Source organism: Sinohyriopsis cumingii, chromosome 16 (assembly GCF_028554795.1).
Source record: "Sinohyriopsis cumingii isolate HCF-2022 chromosome 16, ASM2855479v2, whole genome shotgun sequence".
In the NCBI taxonomy this organism is placed as follows: domain Eukaryota; kingdom Metazoa; phylum Mollusca; class Bivalvia; order Unionida; family Unionidae; genus Sinohyriopsis; species Sinohyriopsis cumingii.
In genome coordinates this window covers 2463944-2484375 of record NC_142976.1, presented here as the reverse complement: position 1 = coordinate 2484375, position 20432 = coordinate 2463944, and the positions used below count along the sequence as shown (strand labels likewise).

Sequence of the window (20432 nt, the reverse complement as noted above, 5' to 3'; positions counted from 1 at the left end):
CTAACCCCAAATCTACTATCCACACACACACACATACGCAAAGCAATAAAATTAAACCCAAATTTACTATCCCCACAAACGTACTTGAGCGCTTACAAACAAACACACACACACACACACACACACACACACACACACACACACACAAAGAGTCAGTGTTTATATACACACTACTCTACCTACACACATTGGCAAATCGATGGTTATTTCTTTTTTAGAGTATTGTGTAGCCCTGAAAAGGGCTGTTTGTTTTAGAACTTCAGATGCACCTATCTAATGCTGGCACCTTCCTGGTCTGGCACCACACACACATCTTCGACTCCAGTCTCTTTTTACTTTTTGTCTTGAAAGTGCAGAGGCGGGATGATTCGCTTCAGCACCCCAATCCTCTGTCTCTGGTATCTTGTAAGTCATCCTCTCTCCTATTTTCTTTTCCTCCTCTTCCCTCTCTCTTCTCTCCCCCTCTTCCTTCTTTATTCTTGCTTCTTCTACGATAGCCTCCGCGGACAGTTCATTTACTATACGCCTGGCATATTCCAGGTGCATCTGGAGTTCTAGCAGGTTCACAATCCTTGTATTCATTGTCTTGCTGTTAACAGGTCGACGATGGGTAGCCCAACTGACGATTAGTATTTAAGTTATACTAAAAGCGCGGACGTGAAGGAAAACATCCCCTAAGACACAAAATTGATATTACCTAGATCATAACCCAACAACGCGCGGACCTAAAAGAAACACTCACTCACTTTTTTATACTACCCACCACTATTCTAAAAATGTTCATTAATCACTTCAATATACTATCCACATACTCAAAGCAATCTAACCCTAAATCTACTCTCCCCACACGTCAAGCAGCAAAAAAAAAAACAACAAAAAAAAAACAACAACAAAAAAAAAACAAAACAAAACTTGATCTTAATATACTATCCATACCAACGTACTTGAGCACTTACAAGCACACAATCATATACACAAACACAAACACTCACACTATAAAAGAGTCAGTGTTTATATACACACTACTCTACCTACACATATTGGCAATTGGATTGTTATTTCTTTTCTAGAGTATTGGGTAGCCCTGAAAAGGGCTGGCTTTTTTTTTGCTATGGCAATCTTTTAGTTTCTAAGAATGCTACGTCCTCTCAGGATGGACTTTCTGGCGATAGGTCTGCTTCTTCGGAAAGAGAAGAAGAACTCTTTGGTGTCGATACGACAATCGACAAAGCCTTTGTCAGGTTCAGGTTGCTGCTGCTGCTGCTGCTGCTGCTGCTGTTGCTGCTGTCTCTGAAGTCTGTACTTCTCTGTCCATTCTTCTTTCTCCCTGTTCACTTCTTCGATCAGGTCTTCAGTGACTTTTAACATTCTCACATTCTCTATTTCTTCTGGCTTCGGTATCAGACTGTGTCTGACCCTATGCAAATTCACGTAGGCTTCGTTTAGCTTAGCTAGTTTGGAGCACATCTTCGTAGGAGGATGAGTCAACAATGGATGGTTAGACTGGAGGCTACCCCGGTTCTTAAAGTCAAAGCGCGGACGTGAAGGAAAACATCCCTCCACGGTTTTCGATCCGCAACGTTTAATGAGTGTCACGAGAAAGATAGAGAGAAGTCAAAGTGCATGAATCAACATTCTTATAGTCAAACAAAAGACAAAGGCATTTTTTTTTTCAAAACACAACATTTTTTATTCAAAATCACTTAACACTAACCAACAACTCTAACATTTTTTAACAATAATCCAACAATATAACATCAAACATTTATTTCAAATTACAAACATTTTTTCAATTTACACTCTACTTTAAACAGGGTTGGCAACGTTGTGAATGAAATTGTGATTTCCACTGTTGCAAGTCATTGAGTCATGGATGGACACTACGTTTCCTAGCTGAAGACAACAAAATAAGCATACTAGTCACAAAATCAACTATTTACTTTCTCATCGTTTCTAGAAAAACCATGATCAAAATAAGTCACTAAATGTTCTTTTGCTGATAATAAGTGATCAATTTCGATCTCGACTTTCTCTTTGAATTTGTCAAAGAGGGCTTTGATGTAATGGATTTCTTGAGTCGTTAATGGAGGACAGAAATGTTCACGCAAGTCTTTATACCACCAACGTAACACGTCTTTTTTAAACAGACTCCAAGCTTCGTCCAGATATTCTTTGAATTTTTCTTCTTGACTGATGTTTTGACATTCATAGTAATCATGCTTCATCCATATCGTAACTGTGTCTGCCAGGTATGTAGCACAGTAGGAGACCAATCGCTGTTCTTGTTTTGGACATCTCGACTTCATCATGATGTCCTTTTCGTCTTTGTCTTGGGATTCTCCTTCCACGGTCTCCTCACATTTCATGTCTAAAGTTTCTCCACTAGGCAAAGAGGGATAACAGTCTTCCATGGCTTCTAATAGTCTAGAATGACTTCTCTCAAACTGTTGATTTCTATGGTATTGTCGAATTCTGCATACAGGAGGACGTTCACTGTGTGATCTGGAGGTGGATTTGCAAACTGAAGTTCCACACGAATCTGGCCCGATTTTATAGGGTGGAAATGTCCCTCGTCGCTGCCTTGGTCTGGAGTGAAATCAAAACCCCACAAAGCATAGCCTCCTGCATAATCGTCGTACGAAATACCGTGACTGGTGTTGGTTCCTAACTGTCCCGTGGCTTCGTACAGGGACAAGTACGATCTCAAATAATTCTATGCGACACCAAAGTTGGGCTCAAAGGGTCGGGTACACAAGGTCTTGCCGTCGCGACTGACTTTGATCTTGGACACATTGTAATGTTGAAACTCAAAAAGATTTTGATCGTGGGTTCCGTTGAAGGCTGAATTCCTGACGATATCAACAATCAAACGCTTGGGTAACTGTCCTTGGAACAGATGATCTTCGATCATAGATCGCTGTCCAGCGGGAATGGTGAACGTTTTCACTTCTACGCGTCGTATCGGATATTTGGCGGTCGTTCTGCTCAACGTCTGACTGACGTCGTTTCCCACTTTAGGTAACACTTCCACACGACGCACGTAAAGTCGGGCTTCTTGAATGATAGTTTTGTATTCGTTGGCATGGGCCATCAAATGGAAAGCGGCACTGCTACGATTCAGTCTCAGACGGATATCCACCCCGTTCAGCAAATACTTTTCTTGTAACCACATGTCCAAATGCAAACGATCCATCAGTTCTAAACTTCGCCCTTGCAGAATTTTCTTACGACGGTCGTTAAACCCCACATTGTGAGGATTGTCATCTTCTGTCAGGACTGTGTCGCTAAACGTGCCTACACCTGCCGTGTCAGGTTTCCATACCACGCAAGCATCCAGATGAGTATTCTTGGCTTCTTTTCCGTACGTCAAGAGATTTTCCAAGTAGGCACGATATGGGTAAGTATCCATGCTGCTGCTGACCAGTTTGTTATTCAAGTACAAGTCCACTTCGCTGAACAAGGAATGCATGAAATTGTTGACAGGAGCTACTCTAGCATCGCTTCCTGGAATGGTGTTGTCCGTTTTGATCACTTTCACTTTCAAATACAGGTAACTGCTATTCAGATCGATGTAATCTTCGGGTTGTCCTTTGATTTCAAACTCGATGGGAGCGGATTCCGTCAAAGAGGAGACGGGATGAAATTCCACCCATTGAGATTCTTGCATCGTCATCATGGTAGGGGGCATGGCAAAGAGATCCAGTTCCGACTTGGAACAAGCGCAAGACTCTCGGTGCATCATTTTTTTGTCTGTTTCTCAATAATCGAAAACGTCTAAGTCTCGAACGGTTCTTCTTTTCTTTGTCTTTCTAGCTTGAAGTCTGGTGAAAGGGTGTTTTCTTCTTCGTCTCTTTCTGCCTTGTCCTTGCTGAATGCCTGACTCGGTAGCGTGCAGGGCATTTATAGGTGTGTCTCGTCGGTCCAAAAGGTCTTTGCCCGTTTGCAGCAAGACATTTTTGCCTGCCCTCAAGAAAGCTTCTTTAGGGTTTTGTTTGTCGATGATGACATTTTGGAGAAATTCTTTGCCTTGCGTCAGTGCCGCATCTTTCAAGGCGTGCAATCCGCGTGTCACCATCGGTTTCAACACCGGGGCCACCGAACGAAAGGCTGATTTCAACATATCTCCTAAACCGTGTCCTCGCTGTCGAGCAACCCCTCGGTACACTGGATACATGACTTACGAGTCGTGAGAGAACCGTTTTCGAAAATGGAGTTTCACCGTGACTTTTCCTTTGGTGAATGGAATATTTTGTCCCAAATCTCCTTTTATAGCAATGTTGACCGTGTCCAAATAAGACTTGCTGACAGGCAAATAGTGAGGATGTACAAATTCGCGGTGGACGTGGTAAGTGTTTCCAACTTCTTCGTCAGTGGCCGTGGCAGAATCCACTTTGAAAGGAATGACACGTAGTAACGGTGCGGAGGTGTGTCCCACCACGTTGTACTCCACCACATCGGAGTACACAAAGATCAAATTCAGTCCTTGGTTCAGTTCTACCGGGGCACGAAATAACTTGCTAAAAGACTCGTTGTCGTAAACGATTGGTAATTCGTTTTTCTTGAGCATGGCCATTCTCATGTCCATGTCTCCGCCCAACATGTCAAACAATCCAGGACAAAATAAAATGGACAGGATTTTACTCCCGTCAAATTTCATCAAGAAGCGACGAGCTGCTTTGTGGTATTCCATGGTGACACTTTTTTTGACACTCTCCAAAGCTTTCAGAAACACGACATTAAATCTGGAGGTTATGGTGCTCACCAAATGTTGACCACTAAAATAATAGCCTGGAGGAATGAACAAATGATAGGTGGTGTACTTTTGATTTTGTACCAGGGGTTTTCTTGTCATATTTGCCATAGGTATCCAAGTACTGTTGCAATTGTTCGTCATGAACTTCTACATCAAAAAAATTTTGATTGGGAAGGACATTGAGGACTTGGGTCGGGTGAATGATTTCTACTAAAGCCACTTCCCAATGGGCTTCGTGATCTAAGGGGATGGTCTGAGGTAATTTGGCCGTGTAACAGCACAACGTGTTCTTGGGAAACACCTCCATGGAACTGTCACTGGGTAAGGTTAAGTAAAATTGGTTTTGGTGACTCATAATTCCAGAGTTCTGTGGCTGTCCGAGGGGTTGCTGGACGTCAGAGGCGTGTCTCCGCTCAAAATGGGGTTGTTGATGGAATAGTGGCTGGCACTGGCACTGGACGCAAGGTTTCCGTGGTTCCCGTTCGAGGTGAATTTCAGGGAGGGATTAGGAAGCAGGTAACCGATGCAACTGCTCAATAAAATGGTCCACAATTGTTTGTCTCCTTGTTGCAAACTCAAATTGGCAATGGCTGCCCCGATGACACAATACACCACGAAGATTTGGCAGAAAAAGACGATTTGCGTTTTAGGCACTTGTTCTCCGCACCACACCCACAAGGGTTGTTTTTGTAAATCTTGCAGAGAAGAACTGGGTGAAGGAGTGGTTGACGTAGCTGCGTCTGTGTGAAAGGGCATGATGGTCACTTCTTTTTATAGTCGATGACTTGCGAAGCGTCGATCCAAGAATCGAAACTGGGTGGATATCCTTTCCAACGTACTTTGACTTCTTTGACACGTCGTTTGCCTACTTTACGGGTTCTGCGTTCGAGAATGCGTTCGATGTCGTACACGTCGTCTTCTTTTTTGGTGACACGTTGTAACTCGGGCAAATAAAACGTTCCTTTGAGCACTTCTCCGTTCATGTCTTCCAATTTATAGACGGCAGGATGACGACCATGCACTCGTCCAGTGACACGAAACAATTCGGTCGTCCAGTTAGGTAAGTAACCTTTGTCGAAAGTGCGTTTGGTTTTGCCAATGCGCACCCAATCTCCTACGGTCAACTCTCCACTTTTCTTGGGGACAGCCCTCGTCGGGGCGTACCAAACAGGCGCTCAAACACCAGCACTTCGTTGTCGGGAGTCACTTCTTGCGGGGCACGTCCGATGTTTCGATGGTAAGATTGGTTGTACGCTTGCACCAGGTGCGGTAAGATGTCGATGTACTTCAGAGTGTGGTGATGCGTAAAATATTTCCACATGCGTTCTTTCAAAGTGCGTTGAAAACGTTCCACGATGCTGGCTTTGGTTTCGGGATTCTCGGTGGTAAAAAAATGAATGTCACGTTTCTTTAATTCTTTTTGGAAAGCTTGGTTCAGAAATTCGGTACCTTTGTCCGCTTGCCATCGAAGAGGGTGACGACCACTTTGTTTCAACACTCGTTGCAGGGCTCGCACTAACTCGCTGCTCGATTTGGAAGTCAAGGGCACGACCCAGGCAAATTTGGAAAAGACGTCGATGACACAAAACAAATATTTGTAGCCACGATTGTTGCTGGCCAAATGAGAGACATCGGCTAAATCGGCTTGCCATTGATGATCGATGCCTTCCACTCGGGTGCGACTTCTGGTAAACTTGCGTCGAATGGGTTTGTGTAAAGTGTAGGTAGCTTGTTCTTGTAACCATCGTTGCACTTGAGGTAAACGGAGACTTTTCAATCGAGTTTTGGCAGCACGATACAATTTTTGAACTCCTGCGTAACCTGCAGGATGGGAGGGATCGTAGTAAATGCTGGCTAAGACTTTTTCCATTTTTTGTGTTTGTGTGTTAATAAGACACCCACTCTTGGAGGATGCTGCTCTTTTTCTCTTGGGGTACTTTCTTGGATTGCAATGCTTTGCGTGTGCGACCGGCAATAGGTGTTGAAGAGGAGGATGTCTGAGCGGGGGATATCGGTTCTTGTTTCACTTCTGTCTTCACTTCTGTCTTCACTTTCTTTTTCTCTTGTGATGAAGAAGGGGTGGCCATCATCTTTTTAATCCATCCAATTCTGGAGGTAGGTGGTGTTGTTAACTTGCGTACTTTTTCTGGTGGAGTTTGAAACCCTTCTTCTTCTTCTTCTTCTTCTTCTCCTTTTTCTGTCTTGGTCACTGGTAGTGGTGGTAGTGGTACTGGTACTGGTGATGGTGCTGGACTTTTCATCAAGGTCTTAAAATCTTTCAGAGTGGGTAGAGCTGTTTCGTCTAAAGCTTTCTGGTGAAAGAGTTGCAGTCGTTGAAAGAGTTGACCGTACTTTTGCGATTTTTCTGTTTCGGACAAATCTTGGCGATCCATCAAGGACTGCAATTCGTGTTGCAACTGGGACATCTCGCTCAAATGGGGATTGGGAGGTAAATGCGGAGTGCGTTGTTCTTGCCAACGATGGTATTCCATCCATCGTTTGTAAGGCACTAAAGCTAGTTTTCGTCCTTCCATGGGGTTGTCAGGGGTCAATTCTGAGATCTTGGGACTTCCGAGGGCCTTTTTATCTTGCTCCCACCAGTCCTCCCAACATGGTTCCCAAGACTCCTTTCAGCAAGGGACCTAACAAGAGGGGTAAAATGCCTCCACGTTGGACCAACATCTTCTTCTTTTGACGAATGGGAATTTTCTTTTGAACCATTTGGCAAAGAACGTGACGATGTTTACCTAAGCATTGTTTCTGGTGTTTGGACAAAGGGATCGTGCCTTTCAAGACGTTCAAACAACATTCGCACACGGTATCGATGACCTCTTTGGAAGCTGTTTGAATGAGTTTTTTTCGTAGGGGTGGAGAAGCTTTGGATAGGACAGATAACATGTCCCCATGTTTGACTAAACGAGGAGGCAGTCCTTTCCTTTTCTTTCCTTGGGGTTTAGAAGAGGGATGCTTTCTGGAGGGTGACATCTTTGAGTCTTCAGCACCAAAAACACTGATACCCCTACTTAGTCACAGACCTTTTTTATACTGGAACGCGTCGCCACTGATTGTCTTGACGTCGTATCATCTTGACGACAGGCATGACACGTCGTGGAGGGGTACGCAACGGACTAAATCGAGCCAGTTCTTGCTTGGACAAATCCAGTAAACTTTGTAACATACCCGATCTTTCTTGGACTTTGACTTTGGGAGCAGGTACTTTGTGAGCCGCAGCCACTGTTGCGAAACTGGAGGGTCCTGCCACTGGGGAAGTTCTTGGGGTCATCAACGGAGAAGTTCTTGGTGTGATCAACGTCTCCAAGTACTGTTCGGTTCTTGGTGACATCAACGGAGAAGTGATGGAACCTGAGGCTACCGGAGACGCAGTCACTGCCGTGGCAGGTCGTGGTTTGCGAGTGTAAGGTTGCGTCCTGGCCGAAGTGCCTCTCTTGCGACTAGTTTTCTTCTGTGGGCTTTTCTTTTTCTGGGGACTTTTTCTCTGTTTCTTTTTCTGAGAGCCTCTTGTCTTTTTCCAGGGTGGTGTCTGGTAAGAGGAGGGTCCCGCCACTGGAGAAGTTCTTACAGACACGGGTCTTTTTGTGGACCTGGTCTTTTTCTTTTTCTTCTTGGAGCTTCGTTTGACTGCTTTTTTTGTCTTGGGGAAAATTTTGGGAGCATTAGGATCCCATCTTAAGAGAGAGCGAATGATGACCCCTCCTAGAGTACCACTCCCTCCAGGTTTCAAAATGATTTGTTTTTTGGTTTGAGTGTCAATGCGGGGATCGGCCAGTTGGGTTAAAGTGACTTTGTTTCGATCGAAAAAGCGTTTGGTTTGATGAGGAATCTGAATGATCCCTTGGAGGAATTGACGTGCCGTCACCGTGAACCATCGTAAGACTTCTTTGAGACTAGCTTCTAAGACACGAGCTCGTATTTGTGGATTTTTTTCTCGACTGATGCCGTACAAGGCACGAATCAATTTGACGGGAAGATGCGACTGAAGGGACGTCATGTTCACACTGTGTGTAAGACAGACGAAAAGGGTCTGAGGTTTTTATAGATTTTTTGTGGAATGAAGTTAAGTCGAGGACGGAGACGTGTACAGGACAGGCCCTCCATCTTGGCACCAGTGGTGAAACAAGTGGGTACGAAATCGCAAATCCTCGGGGGTCGTAGGTTTCAAATCGACGAGTAAATAGGCGTGTGGAGTGTGAGTGGCATCGTCGTACGCCTGAGTCAGCCAAGGCGTTCCTAACTGTTTGGCTAAGACTTGCACTTGCGATTTCTCTCGAGGGCTTTTAAACAAGACCACGTAATGCGCATTGAGACTGATGGTGCGATGGGCTTTACTTTGTTGAAACAAATTTTGGGTGATGTAAACGACACTGGCATTACGGTCATGCCCTTTGCGCGTGAACCACAGTTTAATTTCTTCTTCGTCTTCTCCTAACATGTCGTCAAAAATGACCAAATGGGTTTGACGGGAGTCAGAGACGATGCCATCGTCTTCTTTAGGAATGCCTTCCACAAACACGATGGAATCGCCTTGACTTTCTCGCAAGAGGCTGTACGCCGATTGCCACTCTTTGTAACACCACACGATGCGGTGAGGTGGTCGATCGATCAAATGATGTTTATGTTCGATCAAACTTTTGACAAATTCGGTTTTGCCTGAACCGCTAGGTCCAGCAATGAGCATGTTAAAGGGATGACGAAGATACAAAGCCTCCCAACTGGTACGATCTAAGTGTTCGTCGATGACTTTGACAGTGGAGGAAGAGGGAGCAGAGACAGTAGAAGTAGCCATAGTGTTAGGAATGTCACTTGTGACCCGAAAAAAACAAGACGAGAGTTTATATACTTTTTTCAGGACATGTTTATTGAATGTTTCAAATATGAACAACACGAAAGACAAAAATACATAAAAGCCAAATAGTGATGTACAGGAATAAAAAACGCATCAAAACGATCAAAGTGGAATATAAACAAGTCTCTGTGCAACATGTTCTGGGTAAGCAAGATGTCCTAGGGACAGTGTGTAATGTTCTTACAGTCTCTACATGAGGTACGGTCACACAAGTGTCCTCCCGGAATGACCTTTCAGGAATGTCCACGACAGTCCTGTCCTGGGTGACGGGTTCTTCTGGTACTGTCACTAACACAGGTTGAAAAGTTGCAAGACTCACAAGCGCATTCCACTTCAGAAACCCCACACTTGAATTGTGCCTTTCTAAACTTGTTTTGCGTTTCTCTGAAAGTATTCATCTTGTTCACTTGGTCCTGGTAGTCACAATGAACTATCGATCTTGCCTAGGGTTCCGTTTTATATACAGACCAATACCGACGTGTCCATACGGTAAGGTGAAATGATTGGGAAGTCGCACTCGCTTCTGGTACACGATTTGATAGACTTTTTGCAAGGGTCGACTGACGATGTGGTGAGTTGGTAAACGTACAATCTTGTTGGATTGATAGGTGGTCACTTTAAAGTGTTCGTCCTCTCCAGACTGCAAGGCTTCTTTCAATACCCCAAAGTTCACCACTCGACTGGTACGATAATTCAGAGTCAATCCTTTCACTTTGCACTGCGTGTACACTTCTCCTTGTTTGTCCCGATATTCGTAACCGTAATTTTTAGGACCACCACTGGCGAAACTTAGAATCTTGTCGTCGGGATGCTCGTCTGTCCAGGCTCCTAAACGGTCTCCTTCGATGTCAGGGTGCTGTTGACTCGGGTGATGGATGTAAATGCAACTGTCCGTGTCAAAGTACAGGACGTGTTCCCCTAACAGTTCTAAAGCTTCGTACAGTTTTAAGCGAGCATGAGCTGTCACGTAAGCCGCAATGATAACATTTCCAAAAGGGTCGTCTTGTACAAAGTCCAGATCTTCTTCGTAATTGACCAAGATCAAATCCTCGCGAACGACGTCCACGTGTTTCATGTATTTGGTTTTGTCGTGAATCATCTGAAAGTAGCGGGAAGGTTCAGTCAAATACTCCGTCTTGGGTAAACACGGACGTTGTGCCATTTTGCCCCACAAACAATTTAGCATCACTTTGGCAAACGATCGCCTGCCTTCGTTTTTCTCGATGTGGTCTAAAGAGATGCCTTCTTGTGCATAGTATTTCTCTTTGAATGTCTTTTGGTCTTCGGGAGTGTGACACCAGGACGGATAGCCACTGGCTTCTTGTTTCAGTTTCAAAAAAGCATCCACGTAGTCTGCGAAAATCCCTTTCTGCGTGGGGTCACCCTTGTGGTATTGTTGTGTCTTGGGAAAGTGACAAATTTCGTACACTTCTAACAGTTGGTATCCCATGTCCAGAGCTTTGAACAATTCTACGCTGACCCAGGTTCCCGTCAAGGCCCGTTCTTCCTGGGTGTGCTGACAAGGCTGGTCTTGGTTGCACGTTTCGGCACAAGTTCGGCACAAAGGAAACATCAGTTTGCCTTGACAATGGTGAGGTAAGACGGGATGGTACAAGTCCGTGGGAGGCAAAACTTTGCACTTGATCAAGCCTTCGTATTGTCGAATGTTTTTCAGGTCGATGTGTTCCGTGAACAATTGTGGGTGCCCTGCAGGAAAGCGACAATATTTGCACACGTAGGGATACAGCGAACACACGTCCAAGTATTTCATTTCTTCTCCTTTCTCTTCGTCGGCTTGGTACATCAAACAGGTGGCATTGGTCCTTCCTCTGTACACGCTTTGGCAATGGTGCAAGCTTCTTTCAAAGGATCGACCCCTCCGTGTTCCATCAACAGTTCTCGAAATTTTCCACAGCAACGTCGTAAAATGTCCACGTCGGAACGACAATACTTTAGCATTTCTTCCTGAAAGTCGAATGGGTCCGAGGCGTGAGCCTGGTACCAAGCGTAGAAAGCTTCTCGTTGTTCGGTACCCATGTTGTCGGGGTCGTAATGTTTAGCCTCAGGCAAATGGGGTAGAACGGCGTGTTGATTGGCTTCCGTATTTAAAAAGTGTGGAAAATACCCTTTAGCCATTTCTGTCATTCCAAACGTATTGGGCATTCGACTCAAAGGCATGGCCAAGTAACTCATGGAATCTTTAAACTGTACTTGTCCCACTTGCATGGAAATGATTTTGGCTCCGTTCAAAGTCACTTTAGGTCGTTCGGTGCCTTGTTCCGTATAATACCTCAAAAGAAACTGTCCATCGTATCCGGAGAAATTGTGAGCCATCACCGTGGCATGACGATGACAATCTCCGTAACGTTCGATGTCCTCTTGGCTCCACGTCTTGTCGATGGGGTCTAAGACCCATTGGGCAAAATCGGCTAGCGTGTTCGGTCCCCGAAAGATTTTTTCACGCCCTCCAGGAATCTTGCTGCAGTGAGGGCAATGACTGAAAATAGGTTCTTGAATGCACTTGTCGCACGCTCGATGAGCCACACAGAAATTAGGAATGTGAATGCCAGTCTCTTGCATGCATTCGAAATCGAAAAAGATGAAATTACCTTTTTCATTTTTGTGACCATCCTCTTTCTCTGGTTGGTATTTTTGCACGTAGCATTGATGTTCCAAGTCCACGATGTGGTGACAAATGTGACAATTTTTTCTTTCCTGAACATACGTGTGCCTTGGCATTATTGGTACGTATGCCTTGTCCACACGTAGGGCACAATATCAGCAGTTGACAAGCACATTTCTGCTGTGAACCTTGCGTCTTCAAATGTTGTTGGTAACAGGTAGGGCTGACAAACGTGCGCAGACAAGTTGAACAAGGCACTGATCCTTCGCTCAGACAGGGTGGAGAGGCCAAGCATCCTGAGCATTTCCATCAGCAATGTTTGTGTTGCTCTCGATTATTATAACCACGGTCACATTTCTCACTGTAATATCTGTATCCCAGGAATCCAGTGATATTGGTAATGGTATCGAAATGGTCATCGTGATGATAAAGGTGAATGTATTTTCCATCCTTAAAATCTTGGCCTCGAAACAACAGAGGTCCGCGCACTTCTTGAGGGTGCACTTTCAAGGTGTAGCGTGGAGCTAGGACATCTTGCAATGTTTGCATTTCAGGAATGCCACAGGGTGTGTCTTTGGACAGGCCCGCTTGTTGTAACAGGAGTCCTGCTTCGTTTCGTTGTTTGGCTCGGTCCGATTGTCGAATAGTTTTCCAGGCTCTTTTCCATTCTGCCGTGTCGTTCTTGTTGGCATAGGTTCGTCCCACCACGATAGCCCGGGCTAAACACATCTGGTCATGAGGGTTGTAAATTTGGACGAGGCTACGCTTAATGCTGCGAAGATCGTTCACCAATAACATCTTTTTTGCGTCCAGTCCCTTGAGGAAGAGAGACGTGAGCGATTTTCAGTGTGGCTTTTCCATCGGTGATGTCAGACTGGTCATTGGATTGTTGCACCCGTTGTATCTTGTCCATGACTTTGGAAGGGGTCAGTTCTGTGGGTCTGCTAAACTCGATCCAAACAGGGGACTTGAAACCATCGTGTTGTATGGATAGTGTCAAGCGATCGTCTTCTTTGGGTTGACATTGTCGCTTGAGTGCGGTGAGTAAAGAATCCCACATCTCGGTGATGAACCCTTCTGCTTTCTCTAAGGGTACTTCGGACTTGAAATCTTTAAACTTCACCGTGCAGGTGTAAGCCGTGGTTCTAAATTTTCTAGAGGAGCGCTTTTCTGTCTCTCGAATGGAATAGTATTTGTCAGGGTTAACTAAGGGCGGTGAACTTGGTTGAGAGGGCTTGGATTCTGGTTCACTCATGTCGTCTTCAAAATCACTGGCATGAATTTGTGCCAAGACTTCAGCTCTGGTACGAGGCGATAGATCACGTTTCTGCCTCTTACTTTCTTCTTCTTCTTTCTACTCAAATGAATTAGATCGTTTCATCTTGAAAGCAAAAAGTCAAATGACTCAAGTTTAAACACCAGGAGCTACTTTATAGTCCTGGCAGACCAGCGTATATAAAAGTGTACGTGTCTTGTCCTTTCACTATTCATTTCTCTCTCTACCTGATCACAACGATGGAAGAGACTAGCCAGATGGAACGTTTCATCAGAGCGTTGCGAGGGGTCATTAGAAAATTCTCTTCAGACCAGCCTTCGGACTACTCTCCTTCCTTTCGAGATAAAAGTGAAGATACTTGCTATATCTGTCAAAAGAAAGGGCATTGGTCTTCAGAGTGTCCAGACCGTCAAAAAAGAAAAACAGGGGTTAAAAGAGACAAAAGTCAAGATACCTGTTATTATTGTAAAGAAAAAGGACATTGGTCTCTAGATTGCCCCAAAAAGAAACAAGAGGAGTCAGAAGAAGAGAGGGATTCTTCAGAGAAAGAAGAGGAAGAAGAAGAGGAAGAAAGCAGACAGGTGAAGAAAAAGAAACAGGAGAAGAAAAGAAGAAGGGAAGAAAGTGAGGAGGAAGAAGAGGAAAAGATTGTGAAGAAATCTAAAAAACAGAGAGAGTAAATAATGACACAAAAGAAGTGAATGAACTTTTATAAGAGTGTTTATGTTGTGAATTGAATTGTAACTATGGATAACAGAATACATTAATGATAAAAGGTAAGTGACTTTGGGTTATGATTTTAAAATAAGAACCTACACTCACGCACTCATACACAGACACGTACTATAGGGGTAAAATGGGTTGTTATTTTGAGTTATTGGCAATTGAAATGGTATCTCTTTTCGAGAGAAGTGGGTGGCCCTGAAAAGGGCCGTTATTTTCTTGGTGTAGGGGTGAGTTTAAGTAATCAACTTTAACTGTCTTAAGCCTTTGCCACGTCCGAGGCCTACTTTTGATGATGATGATTGGGTTGAAATCACTAAGGGTGGTAAGGTAGGCTTAGTCTCAGGGTTGGCGTGTTTAGCTCGGGAAGGTCGTATTCTCTTCGGTCGTGATAAAGAAGTCTGATACATTTGTTTCAGACTTCTTAACTCCGCTAAAATGTCCAACAGTACCGTGACCGTTTGACTTTCACCCTCTTGTTTCTTTGCTGCTTCTTCTTCTTCTTGCTGTTTTTTTTTTCTTCTAACCTCTTCTTCTTGCTGCTGTTGCTGTAGAGAAAAGCTTGTTCTGCTTCCTTTTGTCTCTGTATAAATTTCTCCAATTCTTCTTTCTGTCTCTGTCGAAAATTCTCCACGTGCGGTAAAGATGGTAACGAAGGTTCTGGAACAAATTCTTGCGAGGTCAGAAAATCCACAAAATCCCAGTTTACGGCTTCTGAAAGTAAGTCCGGGTTCCCTTGGGTAGTATCCACCGTCGGTGCACCCCCATGGATCGTTTTCTGAGTTTCCGTCATGTTGAATCACTGTCGCATAGATTGACAGCGCACAGGCGCTAGCGAATGTATATAGGCCACGTGACGTCACAGACTGCTCTCTTCCGATTGGATGCGGACTGACTGAATTTCGTCACGCGTGTTTGGATTGGTCAACGAACTCAATCCGTTTCAATCCTTCCTCTTCCTATAAATAAGCGCAGTTCAATGCAATCACTCACTCACCTATTCTCGTAGCCGCAAGATGTGGACTGACGTTGAATCTTCCACCCTCGTGTCTTCAATGATGTTCAGGACGGACATGCTCATGTATGTCCGATCCAAGTGGACCGTTGTCCACAGGACCACCAGCAGTCTGTGGATACGAAGAGTCTACATAGAGAGACAAGGTTGCCTCAAGAGGACTCTGATGTATGGCCCTGCTGTAAGACGCAGCTTGAGGACAAGAAGATGCCACAGATGCCCTTTATGTTAAGGGCATATTAACATAAATCCAAAGGCCCTTTTCAGGGCCACTCCTATTTCTCAAAAAGAGATTGACTTTCAATTGCCTAACCCCGAATTATTATTTTATATGTGTGTGTGTGTATCTTCGCGCGTACGTTGTGTGTGTGTGTGTGTGTGTGTGTGTGTGTGTGTGTGTGTGTGTGTTATGTCCCTCTCCCCCTGTTCCATTTCCATAGACCCATCAGGTCTGGACCCTGTTACAATTCCCCATGGTCAATTTCCCTTGTCGCTAGAGTTGCCCATGCTTTTTTCCCCATGTTCAATCCCCTTGAGGCTAGAGTGGCCCAAGACTTTTCTCCATGTTAAATTTCCCTTGAGGCTATAGTGGCCCAGGGTTTTTCTCCATGTTAAATTTCCATTGAGGCTATAGTGGCCCAGGGGGTCTTGTAATGCTAATTTCCATTGATGCTATAGTGGCCCCCTTTACTACTATCCTATATTCCATGCTTTGAGTAAAAAATGTGGTTGCTTGATGAGATTGTTATAATGGATATAGTTTCAGACGAACTCAGAATCTGGACTGTATAAATGCCAAGTAGAGGTGTTAAAATTTTTGTAATGCTGTTTTACCAAGTTAGTGGAACCAAATGTAGTTAGAAACAAATGATCATTGGTATGTTAACCAGATTTCGTTGTTTTAATTTGGGGAGTCGTTTGTGTGTTTTTTGTTTTGCTTAAAATTTGTCCAGCCTACTTTTCGTACATTGATTGATTCAGTCTGTGTCGTTTTGCTTTCTTCTAGTTTTTTATTGTGTGATGAATAAAAATATGATGTTGGGGATTTATAATAATATTAAATTATAACATAATGTTTGGGTGAAGGTCTGATCTTCTTGCAAAGCTATGATATTGTTTGCTATTCGGGTTGAAAATAGCAAAGCTAAGATGTTATTGAAACGTTGTGGGTTTTTGTATTTTGGAAACGGCAAAGCATGATGTCAGTTCCATTTCTGATTCATGGAATTTTGCATATGAGAAAGCAGAAACCGATATTGCGATGTTTTTCTATTCAAGCTTGATTGTGTGAAAACAGCTAAGTTCACGTCAACTTCATTTCGTAGCACATGAAACTTGACACAGCATATTTATGCCAAACCCAACAAATTGAGAGACAGACAGACAGAGAAACATTTTATGGTCGATTTTGAAAGGGCATAACTAATTGCTTCTAGTATGGTGTGTTTTAACATCAGTAGATAAGACGTTTTGTACCTGTTAGTTCTGTCTCACTGTGGGCAGAAAGCAAAGGCCCATTTCAGACATGCCTTGATGACTTGAAAGCGTCACTACTCAAATTTTAAACAAAATGAACGTCAAACACCACCATTCAAAAGTTGTGCGTGCGTATTATGCATATTTAATTAATAGTGTATGCTTGAGTTTTGTTTGTGATTGAGCGTAGAGTTTTGTCTACTTGATTTTGTCATTATTTAAAGATAGTTGCTACGATTTTAGTTCAAGGTCTTACCTTCATTACGAACTTAGAATGTTCTGGAATCAAACTTACAGACAATTTGGTGGAATTTTCCATCGGAAATTTGGGTGTTCCATAACAATCGATTGCGTCTTAGGTCTAGCGAATATTAGCATATACAAGACTTCGTCTTATGTCACGTGTTTAGGCTCGAATAAACAGTAACACAAGAAAGAGTGAAAACAAAAAGCTTTAAAAAATACAATAATTTATTTCCCTGGAAAAAGTCTGCAAAATGAAAAAATTTGAACTTATGGTTTATAGAATCAAATCCAAAAATAATCCAAGAATAATCCAAGAATAAAATTTTAGCAGTCCTAATAACAAAATGTTCTTCTGATTTCACGTTCGAATCCCGACGAAGAACCCAAGATGGAAGACGATGACGTATGCTGCAATCTGCATTGTTGAAGTCTACAGTTCCTTGTAGAAACAAGAATTATCACTCCAGTTTCTGATAGCTGAATAAATGTTTATATAAAACACTGTCATTGTTCATCAATTTCACATGAGCACACGTATTTTCCCCCCCCAAAAAATAATAAAATTAATCCTTTTGAATTCACGTAATTTGAAATAACTCCAAACAGCACAACAAACAACTTCCAGTGTAAGAAAAGGCGCAGCTGCAGCTCAGAATAGTTCTCCAAAACAGAGGTTATATGGTCTTGTAAAACGTAAACAAAGGGTCACGTGATCATCTTCTCGAAGGTTATAGAAAATAAGTACTTGTTAAGGATCACGTCTACCCAGTGTGACCCTGACGAAAACCAATCATTTTATTCTAAGAAATAAAAAAAATAAAACAAATTGTTTACATCTTAAAGACGAAGTCCCATCATGACCGCGACATCAACCAATCATTTTAAAATAAAATAGAACTTGTTTGCGTGGATGCTACAAATTTTTTAAACATGGTCAGGATTTAGATCAACACCTGGTGTTTATAAACTAACAGTCATGGTCAAATTATTTTCTGAAAAACGTATCATCTCTAGTGAATAAATTTTTGTTACAATATCATGTAATAAAAAACATTTCTTTTTAAAAACTGACAAACAAATAAATTGAAAAAATAAATATATATTAAATCAGATACAAATAAATGAAATATACATAACATTCGTCACCAAATTCGTTTACTTCTGTTTCATATCTGGTTTTGGTAATTTATGATCACAATGCGCAGTTGTTTCAGATATAATTTGAGAGGTATTATTTATTCAAATTATCCATTGGAATGACAAAGTGCTTTTTGGACTTAATCACTACTTTGGATTATTGAGAATTCACTAAAAGACATTTTGGAGTATATCATTGTGGTATCATCAGGACATGATAGTTTCATCAAGCCAGTTTTCAAATGTCTGTTTGATAGTACAAAGAATAGTACCAGAAACAAATAATTAAGTAATTGAAAACATAATCCAAGAAGTACTAGTAGGCCTATTAGCGTATAGTGGACTAATTCTACGTTTCAAGGTCGAAAAGCAAACCAAAAAAGAGAGTCTCGATCCCTGAGTTTGAGGGGAGTCGGAATCATAATTCATTTGATGCGGCTGTGTCAATGTGTCGTTGGGGACGGCAGTTTCTCGGCATGATATGCACAGTAACCAAAAATGTGTTTAAAACAACAACAGTTAAAGTCAAGAAAATCAATGCGATGAAGATCAGTAAAGACAAAACCTAAATTCATGCCATAATGTCAGCAGATAACACCAAAAACTCAAGTTTTAGCTGTTTCATAGCTTTAAAAGGTGCGTTGTGGGTCTGAAAATATCAGCAGCACAACCACTGCATTGCACACGGTCTTAAGCTGCAAAAATAATGACATTATTTTCAGATTGATAAAGAAGAATGCAATTAAGAATCATTTATTTCAAGACATCAAACATTGCACGTTATATAAGTTTTCTTTTTGCTGGCTCGAGGTTGCTATGGCAGCTGCTTTACAGGGCTAAAACTGTGGTGGTGGTGTGTGCGTGGGGGTTGTTAGGTGAGTTTCCAGGGTTACCGGATTCTCCAGACTGAAAATAAACCCCAAACAAAAGTGTACACATAAACGTACAGTCAATTGTAACTTGAAATTTTGACTATGACTTTATTCTTGTGCACGTTTATTGGGTATTATGCACACTCTGATTAAATAGACAAAGACTTTTGCTTTGGTGCCCTTTCGGGTTAAGTCATGACCTGTTTGAAAGTTTGGACCACCCCCTTACAAATGACCTGATCCGGCCCTGGCTTGACGTGAGCAGGGTTTTGTACCTATTTGTTTCGGACTTGCAGGAATAGCAAGACGATTCATTGTAGCTCTTACCGCTCCGGTGGCCTAGTGGTTAGAGCGTCCACTCGGATGCGGGAGGTCGTTGGTTAGATCCCCGGCCGAGTCATACCAAAGACTTACAAAAATGGTACTAACAGCTAAGAGGTTAGTGCTAGGACCGGTCGGCCTGGTGTCAGAATAATGTGACTGGGTGGGACATCATGCTACATGTCTGCGGCTTGAATCCCCAGTGCTAGACATCACTATAAACTGCCACACTGCAGATATCGTAGCGATATGACTGAAAAATTGTTAAAGCTACGTTAAAAATCCAGATCACACACACACACACACACACACACACACTCATTGTAGCTCTTTTTTAGTGTTTTGGGCGCAGCTTAACTGACGTAGGTTGCAAAAGCTTTCAAAGAAATGCTAATGTCCAGCAACGTTTTAAAACACGATGAGACAGTAATCCTTCCTATAAGTAGTTTGAACAGCACGAGTGACATGGTAAATATGGCAATAAATAATAATTCCAATAGAAATATAATATGATAAGAAAGAATGAAATGTGGGGAAAATTGGCAACACAAAATGTAAGATGTTACATATAGCGCATTTGGCGTTAAAACATTCAGACAGCTTTTGCCAAAACGGCACATACAGAAAACAAGACCCATTTCAAGAGACTACGCTTCTAAAAGTAAATAACATCGACTAAATGTTGGGCCTGATGGATACTAATAAAGCGAAAGAGTGAAATGTCATTAAATGACTTCTTCATGCATGTATCAGGGTGCTTTGACTTGAAATTCCATATGTGAGAGATTAATCAGCAAGGAACAAGTTTACTACATAGAATTCTCCTACGATTCCGTTTGATCTATGTAAAGTACATGCGGGTTCCAGTATAGAATGGAGATTCCCATTACGTCATTGGGACACAGTGGATTACGAAGTGGAACAGGAGGGGGAAGAGGTAGAAGAGAAGGAGATAGAAGAAGAGGAATACGGGGAAGATGATGATTTCGAACGATTAGATCTAACGGACAATGAAGAAGATGTTATTGATGGAGCAGAAGATAAAATTGAAGAGGAAGACCATCTGCAGGAAGATAAAGAAAGTGCATCAATTGTATGGAACAATGAACTACATCCTTGATTTACA

General features: G+C 42.6%; 1 protein-coding gene across 7 annotated transcripts in view; it reads left to right on the top strand.

Annotated features, from left to right (window-relative positions):
• LOC149779818 (uncharacterized) overlaps positions 1 to 20432 on the top strand; it is a 154279-nt gene that overhangs the window by 17683 nt on the left and 116164 nt on the right. The window lies entirely within an intron of this gene.